This window comes from Sphaeramia orbicularis, chromosome 4 (assembly GCF_902148855.1).
Source record: "Sphaeramia orbicularis chromosome 4, fSphaOr1.1, whole genome shotgun sequence".
Classification (NCBI taxonomy): domain Eukaryota; kingdom Metazoa; phylum Chordata; class Actinopteri; order Kurtiformes; family Apogonidae; genus Sphaeramia; species Sphaeramia orbicularis.
In genome coordinates, this window is record NC_043960.1 from 13,609,949 (window position 1) to 13,623,619 (window position 13,671).

General features: G+C 37.6%; 1 pseudogene; it reads left to right on the forward strand.

Annotated features, from left to right (window-relative positions):
- The first annotated feature begins 801 nt into the window (after positions 1 to 801).
- On the forward strand, positions 802 to 11,686 carry LOC115418305 (ankyrin repeat and MYND domain-containing protein 1-like; annotated as a pseudogene).
- The last annotated feature ends 1,985 nt before the right edge of the window (positions 11,687 to 13,671 follow it).

Sequence of the window (13,671 nt, forward strand, 5' to 3'; positions counted from 1 at the left end):
CCCCTCCCTCATTCTCCCTACCCCTCTTGAATTCAGCTTCCCAGTTTTGCACAGTTGATAAAGCTGGAGCAACATCCCCTATAGCAACCATGTCAGCATGAATGTCCTTGGGGGCTAACCCCTTTTTCTGCAGACATTTGATAAGACCACGGAGCCACGGATGGTTCACAAAATGTCTCTGGTACTACTTTTCAAAGTCCTAAATTATTTATCCAATGTGGGTTTATCTGGAAGGAAACCATCCAATTAATCAGGAGAGGTTGAATTTAATGTATGCCAAGTTTCATTGCTGTGGAATAACTCCTTCTTAGTCAGGCTATGAACTTTTCAGCCCCCCCTCGTATATTTATTTAAGCTCCATTTATACACAACTTTAATTAACTGACAACAGTTGTAGCCTATACTTGCTTGTCTCATTTTGTCTTTATTTTGTTTTATTTTATTCTATTTACAGCTTAATTTCTTTTACAGGATCACCAAACTTCATTTCATCTAATTTTTTGTATTAAGTACACTGTTGCCATGACATTGGAATAAAACATTTTTTACCTAGTCTCATGAAACATGTAACTGGGACTTAGTATGTAATCATTTCACCTGTTCAAGGGTGATTACTGATGTATATGAACAGGAATAAAAAGAGGAATGTGTCTGAAACCACAATTATTCCAACTTTATGGGTAACAGTAAATATAGTTTTGAAATGGGTGATTCTGTACTTTAACTTTTGTGGTTTTACTTTAGAAAAGTTTTGAATTCAGGACCTTACTTGTATTTTTATTGTATACTCTAGTGTTTTACATGGTGCTATCGGTGATTTTATTTAAGAAAAAAGAAATGTGTACATCCTTCACAACAGAGGAAGGATGGACAAGAGAAGACAGCATAACTGTCCTCTCTTAATCTCGTTTTGCTGCATTTAGTACTAGGAAGGCTCGTTCTACAAAGACTACAGGCATGGTGATGGAATGTACAGCTGGCCAACTGTCCATAAGTTTATTGGCCAAGTTCTACCTCAACAGGAAAGAAGGGTATGGACGACAGCTGTTCCCTAATGAGCTGACTTTCAGTAACCTGGAAGATGGATAGAATTTTCACTTTGCATATTTGGAAGTTCATGAAGTGAATGAATTTGATTTTAATCATTTGTACTCATGGCATTGTTGTAGTTTTATGTATTTATTTATTTATTGTTTTTAGTGTATTTCTTTTAATTATTAATTTTTTATGATGTGCAGCACGTCGGAAACAGTCTTGTTGTTTAAATGTGCTATATAAATAAAGTGGATGGATTGGATCGGATTGGATGGGATTGGATGAATCTGTCTAAATCCACTGACATCTGCTCTCCTTTGTAGGGTCTGTACCATGCAGACCAGAGGCTTGGGCCTGGGGTAGTTACGTATCCTGATGGGCGTCAAGATGTGGGTCTGTGGCACAGGGAGCACTAATAAAGCTCTGTACCACTGTTGAAGATGGTTTTAGCCTGGAGAATTTTCCTGAGTATGCTGCTTATGTGGACCCTGCTGCCAATGCAGATGATCTGACTCAGGTACATGAGGACCACTGTCTGAGGTCTTCATAAAACAATCCTTACTGTAAGCTACAGTAATGGTCATCACAGTTGTGTTGGATTAACAAGTGTACCTTTACTTACAGCATAAATCTTTGGGACATTGCTCAGACCTTAACAAATGTAGATTTACACAGATTAGTCATTCATACATCAATATATGACAAGGTTTGCATGTATGTTTTCCTGTCCTCCTTCCACATTTCCTTTCTATTCCAGCCTCCTTCCTATCCAAGTGGCCTACAGACTGTAAAATCCTCTGAGGTAAATTATTTCCATATAAACTAGTGAATCACAATATCTTACTGATCAAATGCCATGAAAAATCTAAGCAGAAAAATCCTCATTATTCATTTTCCAAACTGTTAATTCTCTGAAGGGTTATTTGGGAGGCTGGAGCCTATCCCAGCTACCATCAGGTGAAGGCAGGGTGGATGGGTTGACATATAAAGATGAATAACCATTTACTCTAACAGTTGCAGCTATGGCCAACAGTGACTAAAATGATCTAAAATGGATTTTTAAGAGACACTCAAATATACAGTGTCCTGGTAAAAATCAATCATTTCAGTATCAGATGTAAAGGTACATAGTGATAGCAGGTAATAAAAAATGAATAATATTTATTGTATTTACTTATTTCACTGTGTTACACCCTGGCCTAGGGGTTTATCAGGGCGAACATAATATGCTCTACTTTTGTCCCCTCCCAGCTCCCAAGCACACACGTCAGTCAAAAAAAATAAAGTTCACAGTATTTATTTTTTACAACTAAAGGAGGGTTAAGGGAAGGCGCGTCTAAAACAACAAACAAAATATCTTCTTCACTGTTCAAAACTAAACTACCTAATCCAAAATAAATTCAAGAAATAAAATACAGAAAACTAACCTAAACTCCCTAACCAAAAAAAGGAGAAAAGGTGAAAATAAAAGAGCCGACCTCCCCTACCAGAAAAAGGATAAAATTTACAAAAATACTATTTACAGCTATATACAATCTCGAATAAACACACGAAGACTGACAGTCACACACGCAGGAACACAGTTGGAAGCTGGCAGGAGGCAGGGAGAGTGAACAGCTGAATCCAGGGCCATTTAAAGGGGCCGGGCAATCACGCTCCACCAATCAGCTTCCTGCAAAAACAACAGACACAAAAAGGGCACAGCACACCTACAGGACGGGGGAGAACGCACACACTAAACAGAAGCATACATAAACACAAATAGCCAAATTATGACCCAGGTCATAACACTTATTTCACTGAGGATAGGATCTATCTATCATTGGCATTGGAAGTGTCAGTATTTCATTATTAATCTGTACATCACTAATAGGAGCTGATTTTACTCAAAACAGAGCATGTTTTAGTTTTGATGACTTGTATTCTCCTGTGTTATTCTCTGTGCTCATTGCTCACAGGTGGATACTGTCCTGTTGTCAGATGACAATTTTATCCTTCCCCCTGGAATTGAGGGTTACTCAACTGATGGCGACCACTTGCCGCTGCCTCCTGGACGAGAAAAGAATTGGATCGACTATTTTATGGCGATCTGTGGGAGCCAGATATTTCTCCTTACCAAGGGTTTGAGAGGGACCCATTGTCCACTCTGCCCCTACAGGCTCGCATGCAGGCTCTCATACACAAGCACAGGTCAGTCAGTAATCAAAAAATCTACTGTTTGCAAGTGAGACTCAATAATATGTATGTGCTAATATGCATGTTTTTACCTCTGTGTTACTTAGACTGCAGGTTTGCAGTGTGGGCTGGGATGTGGCAGCTGTTCTGTCTCTGAACCGCGACGGCTTCAGTCCTAAAGGGCCTTTGGAAATCAGCTCAGAGCTCTTGATCCAGCAGGCCTCTAGAGGAGAACAACCGGCTGTTTTGCAGATCTTACAGAGCGGTTTGGTGCACCCTGATGTAGCAGATTCCCAGGGACACACAACACTGATTGCTGCCACAGTAACTCAGTTTTTTTGTCTATTATTTGTTGATGTACATTCTTACTTTTTTGCATTTTTATGCAGCAAGCACTTTTTAAATCTACAGAGAGATGAAACATTGACCAATTGATCTAACATATGAGAAGGACAGGAAAATGGAAGGGGTTATCTTTTAGTTTTTAGTTTTCTTGATGATCGGTGCTTAATTGAATGTTCGTGTTTCACTGTCTTTTTGTGTTGCCTTTGCTTGTCAGGTTAATTGCCATGATGATGTAATCCAGCTGCTGTTGGATATGGGTGCAGACATTGACCAGCTGAACTGTGATGGCATGTCTGCCCTGGCTGTGTGCCACCTTCTTTACTACCCTTTTCAGTCTCTCACACCACTCTGGTTGAGCCACTAGCCAAACACAAGTAAGGTTCAAAAGTGTGTTTATTCGAAGACTATTGATATCATATATAGTACCATATGTTCATGTTTATGCGTCATGTGTTATCAGCTCTTGAGGTCACAGGTAATGTGTACGAGCAGTCCCCATATTGGCTCAATGGACTTCACTCCAGACACACCAAGACCTCAGACCAATGACACAGTCCTGAGCAGCCAGAACAACCACAACCACCTCTCTAATGGGTAGGAATCTAAACAATACTGTGCACTTAATGTGAAAAATGAAAATCTGAAAATACTGTGTAACATGTTCTGAAAGCTTGTCTTATATTTCGTATTTACTTAAAATTGTTTTCAACAAAGCAAACCCACCTCTAACAGTGATATAGTGATATATATGAGTAGTTTAGCATTTTTCAGTTTTTATTTCTAATTTGTTTTACCATTAACCATTTAGGCTTAAATGACTTTTAAAGCAGATTTAAAAACCTTTAAAAACTTAAAAGAACTAAAAACCTGGAAAAACAAATCTCTGTTTATTTGAATGTGTTGTTTTTGTTCTTAGATTCAGTTTTGTTTTTCTCGTCTTAATTTCAATTAATTTTTAAAGGTTTTTGTAATATGGGGTATTTGTCAGGGATGAGTTTGAAAAAAGGTTTGTTTAGTAATCCCAAAGGAGCATCTTACTTTTGCTATTATTATGAAAAGGCATAGACGAGCCATCTGCAGGTGAATAAGTGGCAACTCTGAAAAACTGAAAGGCCTGATATCCACCTAAAATGCTGAGCTCATGTTTGAAAAATTACAATAATGCAACTGGAGACATTTTCTTAAAATATAGTCTATTTTAGTTGTAAATACAACAAACAGTTTTGTTGTAAAGCCTTATTTTGTTTCTGTCTCCTGTTAATAAGAATGAATTTTCACACCTAGGTTTTGTTATGTCAATCTTGTTTAATACTATAATCATATTAGCTACAGATTTGCCAAATGCAGATTACGTGAAGTGGATATCTACAAGAAGCCGGTGAATTTCATTTAGTTTCCTTGGGGTGTCCTGTTTGCACTTTTTCAGGACAACAGAAGATCTTACAGAACAAAGGTCACATCACAGCGGTAAAGTGTCCCGTAACAGTGAGCTCATTACTGAGCAGCAGGGCACCGACCTGAATGACCTGAGACCCCAGTGGACACTAACACCTTAAACAGCAGGAAACTGAGGAGAAAGGACGAGAAGACGAAGCGAGAGGCTGCAAGAAAAGTGGATAGCAATGGAAACATTGGAAAGAATGAAGAAAGTAGCTGTAAGAAGAATATGGAGAACAAAGGGGAGGGATTACAGATGAAAGAGGGGTTTCAGTTTAGTGAAGAAGCTGAGAAAGATGTAGAGGAGATACCTGAAGATTTCATGAGAGGGATGTAGGGCAGAAAGAGGAGGGCAGTAGGAGACAGAAAATTGGTGGGGTTGAGCGCTCCATTCAGGTGATGGATGGTCACATTCCATTGGGCAGCGTGCAGTGGAAGGAGTATGGTGTTAAGGTATGATAGTAAGGACTGAGAAATAAAAAGCACAGAGGAACCATAGTTTAAGTGGTTTGAGTAACACTTTTTATGTTTCTTTCAGGTAAAAAACAAAGAATCTCAAAAGGCAGGCTTTGGCTCTGCACGGTCCATCAACAGTTACAATATTCATGTCACAGAGGAAGTGCTGCAGCGCTCAGCAGAAGCCTTGAGTCACACAGGGATTCTTCAGCACTCCGACACACAAGAGACTGCACCAAAATGGCTGCCATGAAAATTGAGTCAGTTTTGATTGTCCTACCTTTTGTTCCAGTTCTGCTTGGACAATATTGATGCTGTTTGTGTACATATATTGCTCTGTGTCTGTGTGTATTTGATGTGTGTGGGTGTGTGGACAGGCATCGTATTCGGTTGACAACGCTGCATCTCTTATTATCACGGGAGCTGACCCTAACGTATCCAGGATCCCAATGCCTGTGATCTTTTTGGCCATCATGGCTGCCGACGCTGAGGCCGTCTGCAGGCTTCTGCTGTGTGGAGCACGCACTGACATCCCTCTTCTGCACAAGGTATAAATTCAGTTTGGACCATAGTTTTACATTTATTAAAGCCTTTTTTCTGTACATATTGATTAGTAGGCCTTGTATCACTGTATTGTAGGATTTACAGATAATTAAGAATATTTGAACAACAACAAACATGCAGTTACTTAGTCTGTATTCAGTGACGTGGCATCCTCCATTTACATCATCCTACATGCACCATAGACCATTTTCAATAAAGACAGATGTATGGCAACATAGATGTAAATTAACACATCCTGTAAGCCATTTAAATGAAAAAAATATAATAATGATAATAGCTATTAACAAAAATGGTGAGGTCAAGAAACATTTTCCTTATGTAATAAAATGTGTTACAGATTAAAAAAAAACTGAATGGATGGATGGGATGATGGTCATTATTTTCATGGATGGATGGATATTCTTTTTTTTTTTTTAACATAATTTTATATTTTACATATACTGTACAGGGTGGGGAAGCAAAATTTACAATATTTTGAGGCAGGGATTGAAAGACAGTGTATGACCAATTAGTTTATTGAAAGTCATGAGAATTTATTTGCCACAAGAAAATTGACATAATAGAAAATGTTTTTATTCTACAGTATGTGTCCTCATTCTTTCTCAGTAACTGCCTTCACACGCTTCCTGAAACTTGCGCAAGTGTTCCTCAAATATTCAGGTGACAACTTCTCCCATTCTTCTTTAATTATATCTTCCAGACTTTCTTGTAATAGTTTTGCTCATAGTCATTCTCTTCTTTCCATTATAAACAGTCTTTATGGACACTCCAACTATTTTTGAAATCTCCTTTGGTGTGACGAGTGCATTCAGCAAATCACACACTCTTTGACGTTTGCTTTCCTGATTACTCATATGGGCAAAAGTTTCTGAAAAGGTATGGATAATAGTGTTAGGTATGATTATGACATCAATATATGTTTAGTTTCAAAACAATTGACGTAGTGCCTGCTGAGAAAAAAACAACTAAATGTTCATTGTAAATTTTGCTTCCCCACCCTGTATATCCATACATATATATCAGCCAAAGACCTATTAATTTAACTCCATAAAATGGTGCTATTGTGACCTTATTTTTTTATATGGTTGTGTAAAATAATCACAATGACCAGCGAATAATTGTTTCATTTAGTTTTGATGAATGTCACACAAGAGTCCAGGCTGTAATTCTTTCTTTCAGAGGGTGAACTTTCTGCTGAGAGCCTTTGTTAAGAGTATTATGAACTTGCCAAAAGATTATTGAAGGAGGTCTAAATGTTTGAATTTTTGTGTAGTTACCATATGGGGATCGTTGTAGTGATCCTAACCCCATTGCTACAAATGTCATCAAAAGTCAATTTACTGAAAACTGGGCCTTCTGTATGAAAGCCGGTGGTGGTCTGCCTTAATAAATAGTTTTGTTGTTTTGCCAACACATCCGTCCACCAAACACCTGTCCACTGCTGATGCAGCCATTGTATCTGTGTGACGTTTTTGCAGATGAAAGGTGTGTATCCTTTGCATGTAGCTGCAGCTCTTCCAGGTCCAGTAGGTCCCAGAATCACAGAGCTGCTGCTGCACGCGCTCGCTGATCCAGATGCACGGGCATGTGACCAGGATGAGATCTATGAGCAGGATAAGGTGCATGTTTTCTCTGACAAATAATTACAGTTCATTTTAGTATTTGGAACTGGAAAGTCTGATTCTTTCACTGATTTTCCAGGAGGCCATTGAACTACAAAACACCAGTGGAAGATCAGATCCCAGAGAGGGAGGCAGAACAGCCCTGCATGTGGCCTCCCAGAGGGACGGCGACTACCTTGTCAGTACATAACATAGCCTAAGACTGTAGAAACTACTGTTTATTTCACAAAAAATACAAATCTGTGCAGACATATGTTTATAGATTTTGTCTGCATGTTGATGTTTCCAGAATGCAGGTAAAGTCACAGCCCTCCTTGTGTCACACAGAGCCAGGACAGATCTCCTCTGGAGTGGACACTCACCGCTCTCCCTGGCTATAGCAAGTGGAAATGAACTGGTAACTAGTTAATTAATCAAGTAGCTACTGAATTTTAAATTAATCAATAACTATTTAAATTAACAATAATCAGTTTAAGTGATTTTTAGGAAAAAATGTTCATATTTTCTGATTTGAGTAAATTACTTCTGGTTCAGTTTCTTCCTCTTTGACAATAAACTGAGTATCTTTGAGTTACACATCAAACAAGACATATGAAAACATCAGCTGGATTTTGGGAAACACTGATTAACTTTTTTTTTTAATTAAGATTTAATAAAGATTAATAACCAGATTAATGAACAATGAAAATAATCATTAGTAGCAGCCCCACTGGTGACCCAGTAGTCCATACATACTCCAAGATAGAGTGTGAAAACCTCTATTTATCCTTCATCTGTCATCGGTTCCTTTTCCCTCCTCAGGCAGTGGAGGAGCTGTTGAAAGGAGGTGCAGATCCCAACATCCTCCTGGGTAACACAGTGGGCTCCGCACTCTGTGCTCTTGCCAATATCAACTACCATTTATGTGGCGACAGAGTTAAACTGGTACAAACACACACATCCATAAAATGAAATATGTGTGTAAAGGATATCAAGTCTTCATAAAATGCTGGTTTTCATATGTATGAAACTGGTGTTCATGTGTGTGTCTTTGATAGTTGGACATGTTAGCCAAAGCTGGTGCCGATATCACGATGCCAGTTACTGTGGGAGATTTTGAGGGAACTGCAGTCGACTACGCACATTATTCCTTCAATCAGGTAACCAACAAAAGAGCACATGCATTCTATGTATTTACTGAATTAATGGTTTATTATTCTTCCTGTGCTCTTCATTGTGCAGTCTAAAATCCCTGAACAAAGTCATTATATTATTGAATTAGTTTGTTTTTCTGCACCATGTTGATCTGACCTTGGTGTTATATATTATATATTATATTTTGTACCTGACGTTTGCAAATATACGTGAATTCAATATACAACAACTTTAGACAAAATATGTTCATTATTCCCACATGCTCTTAATATTCTTGTCTTACAGTTCATTTACATTTTCATATATTTTTTGTTAAAATGCATTTCTTTGCGTCATTACTGCATACATTACTTTTAATTTTGTTGTACATATGTATAATGACAATAAAGGCATTCTATTCTATTCTATATATCTGTATGTTTTTACGTTGAAATGCAGGACTCACATATTGCCAACACGCCCTTCCATGCTCTGAACATGCGGGAGAGAGAAACATTCAAAACACGGCGCAAACTCCTTGGCATGATGGGAAATTTACTGAGACAAACAGCCATTCAGCGGGAGAGAGGAAAACACCTTACAGCTGATAGTCAGTGCAATGCTTGGGTTTGAGATTTAGTCTTTTCAAATGTTTGTCTTAATTCTATGATTTTTTTAAAAGTATTTTTATATATCAGAAAGAGGAACATGTTTCAATTGTGTTTTTTTCCAAGGTGCCAGTTCCCAAAAAGGACCCATACACAGTGATGAGAGGTACTAAACATGTAGACTGAACAAATATCCTGAAGATTAATCATGAGAAGAACAACAACGGGGGCACATTTTTAACCCTCCTTGATGTGCATCTCTTACCCAGGATGCACCAGTTTAAGTTCTGCTACCACTGTGGTCGTTCTGTATCTGTGAAGCTGACTGAATGCAGCCGCTGCCACAAGGTCTTCTTCTGCTCCAGGACTTGTAACTGAAGGCTTGGAATGGAGGACACAAAGAGGAGTGTTCCCAGGTGTCAGGTAGGACTCAGGACTTCTCGTTTGAACAGTTACTATCCAGCAAACCCAACAAGCACCAGCCCCCCCAAACCCCACCCCACGAACAAGGAAGGTCAGACCAGATGAAGCACTTCAGTGTTGTGAGTGCGTGTTGTTTACAGAATGAAGAGGAATAATGGATTCGATTTCATAGCGCTTTTCAAGGCACCCAAAGCGCTTTACATTATTGATCCATTATTCATGTCGCTCTCACATTTGGGGCAGGTCGGACAGAAGCGTGGCTGCCAGTCCATGGCAAACGGCCCCTTTGACCACCACCAAATATTCACACACATTCACACATTCATACACCAGTGTGAGTGACACCCTAGGCAAGGTGGGTGAAGTGGACACAACAGCACATGACTAGGACAGAGCAGGATTCAAACCGCCAACCCTTCAGTTATTGAACGACCCGCTCTACCTGCTGAGCCATGGCCGTCCTGAATGAAGTTAAGTTATAAGTGATGTTATATAAAGTAATAGGTAGTATTAATTAATTATTTTGCAAATAGTCAAATGGCAAAATTACAATTTACATCTATGTCCACACAAAAAAATGTTTTATTTTATACTATATATAATAATAATCATACATCACACTTATATAGCACTTTTTGGACACCCAAAGACATATATATATATATATATATATATATATATATATATATTGTACATCACTGTTGTCTCTACAGTGATGAGTGAATTAATCCACATCTGGATTCTCTGGAGTCTTCTAAACAGGAAATTGGGGTTTGATTTCCACATTTATTTTCAATCTTTTTTTTTTTTTTTTAATTTAAGGATCAGAACTATTTATTCTAGCTGTGTCTGCGTGGGTTCTTTCTGGATACCTTAATAGGTTACCTGTTCAATCTAAATCATCTATAGGTGTGAATATTCAGCTGGTGAAATGTCCAGAGTGAGTGTACCCTGTCTTCACCCTTTTTTTAGCCAAGGCAGGTTTCATCATACCTGCCACCCTCCTGAGGATAAAGCAGTTCAGAAAATAAATGCATATTTGTTCTGTAGTTGCTCTTTTTTGACAAGCCCATTATATAACTATAAGGATAACTGTAACATCCTCATCAAGCAGCCTAAATATTCTGATAAGCTGCGTTACGTGTTGAAATGTAATGTATTTTCTTTTTTCCATCACTTGCCGATTCACCTCATTTTGCATTTTAAATGTATAAGTGCTTTGGATGAACTGTTTTTATTTTCGTCATCTCTCTTTTTGTTGAATGTATTCAGATTTATATAAACCATGAGATATAGATTTCTACTGATGGATATTAACAGACCTGTTCAGTGATAGTCGGGTGGGAGGGGTTTACATGTCAGGTAGAAGGGTTTGTGTAGGGCTATATCTTTTTGTATGTATGCAAACCATGAAACATGAAAAATTATTTGTTCTGGTTGAGGCACCAAAACTACTTGGTTAGGTTTAGGTACCAAAATATCTTTGGTCTGGGGTAAGAGTTCGGTTAATATACCATGTTTAAATAGACCATTTCACAAGCTTAACTACGTTTCCACTCAAGTTCAAATATCAGCAGTAACCTCAGAGTGTACAGTAAAGACCAAGTTTGGCCACGAGCCTAAATTGGTACAACATTATTATCAGTTGAAGGTTTTGGCCAAATGTTATGAATAGACTATGAAAATACTTCTGAATCTGTTTCTCTCAATACAGACACTGCTGATGGCATCCAGAAGAGAGTTGTGTTTAAATCCCAAAAGCCCTTGGGTGTCCTGTTAAAACCCAAAACAGTCCCTGAGCTTCTGAGTGTCAAGATGAAACCTCATATGGATCCCAAGCTCTTAAACGTGGCAGAGAACGTCTTGGAGAGCCAAGTCAACACGAAGGAAAACTACAGCTTCATCTGACAGATCCTGATATATCGCATGTTTAATAATTACAACACCTGAAGTACAATTTACCTACCTAATACTAAAATGCACCTGTTTTTATCACTTCTGTCTGAGTCCGAGTCTTTATATACGCTATTTGTGCTTAATAATGGTGGTAATGTTTTTTGTGCCATAGTAACAAACTTTATAAACTGTAAAATCCTGATACATACTGTATGTAAGTTTCCAGTCTACATCAATTACTCATGAATGTCTTTGTCTTGCTGTGGTGCCAAGAAAACACAGCCAGTTAATCCTGAGGTGACATATAAAGTAACATATGACTTCTTTGATATCTAATATCATGACTGACACTGTTACTGTTGTTTATACTTATTATCAAATTACAGACTTTTTTAAAAAACCCAAATAAATTTTTCTTTTGCTTTTATCTTTCATAGAATTACTTAGAATGATGTCTTTCTGGCCTATAGTTACTGTTGTCCTGAGGATATACTATGAATTATGTCATAGAAAATAATATAAAGACTATTGGTCTAATTTACTTTGTTATTACTCTCGGTTTGTAAATAAACTCCTTATGACTGCAGTAACTTTGAGTTGCTCAACACATCAACTGAGCAGTGGTGGAATGTAACTAAGTACTTGTACTCAAAGACTGTACAAACTGACAACTGGATTTACTTTGCTGCTTTATTCTGTATTTCTACCCTTGACAAATGTTTCACATTATTCCACAACATTTACTGCAAGGAACGTATTACTCACCCTCAACTCTTAGCAGATTATATTAATATAGAATAAATATTAGCCACTAAATTATTATGTAATAGTACTGAATGATAATTCATAGTATATTAGATCACACTACATAAGAATATATAGACTATAGTAAGCTGTTAGTTGTTTTTTTTTGCAGAACTCTAGTTGCAGCCTTCACTTACCACATGAACACAAGTGGCTGAATGGGACAGAGCAGCACAGCCAACAACCTGGAGGAAGTGGGGTGTGAAGTGGCTCATTTGCATGTAAAGGGCCAGTGCTCAAAATGACCTTTCTGGTGTCATTAGAAGTATTGTTGAAGATGGATGTGTGGAGTTGAATTAATGACGAATTCAGACCCAAACATAGCATTTACAGTTTATGTAGACCACAGGGAAATGTTTTAAAATGCATAATTCCATTTATAAAAGCAAAATATCACTCCTTTAACAGGCACATTCGGCTGCTTTCATATTTTTATGTGTGTTTTATCATTAGTTTTAGACCTTTTTATTCACCTTGTGTTTTATGTCATGTTATTTTTAGGTTTTGTGACTATGGGATTTTCATTTCATTTGTTTTGTTCATGGTTGTGCATTTCATCAGCAAACATTCAATAATCATCAAGTAAACAAACATGTACACACCCATGCTCGAAAAGGAGCAGGATGAAGAAAATCTTATAATTTTCTGCCCCCTTCTAAATAATAATAACCTTAATGGTAAGCCATACACAACTAGCTATAAAATCATACTGTATAAAGTCAGATAAACCAAACTAAAAACATCCAAAACCAAGTGCAAAACCACATGTCCAGAAAGTACAAAACATAGGTAAATATATACCTGATGAAATGATGCAAAAACATTATACCAGACTAAAATAAGTAAATAAATATGTCACAAGATGCAGTACAAATACAAAGCAAAATGTAAGTGAGGTTAACACCCACCACTGATACACACATTTGCTTCAAAGTTGTCCGTGCACACTGGTGTTTGAAATGACCTTTCCTTCTATGCTCTTCATTCTCTGAAGTGAAGACAAACATTTCTTGTAATTTAGCTGGTAGTACTTTACTTTTGACCTTGAACATAACAAGTAATGTCTGTATCTTAACTAACTCCTGCCATTTCAATAATCCAAAATTAATAAATAATGTATTAGTGTATTCCTGATAATCTCCTTTATGGATAATCCTGATAGCTCTCTTCTGTAGGAGATACAATGGCTTTGT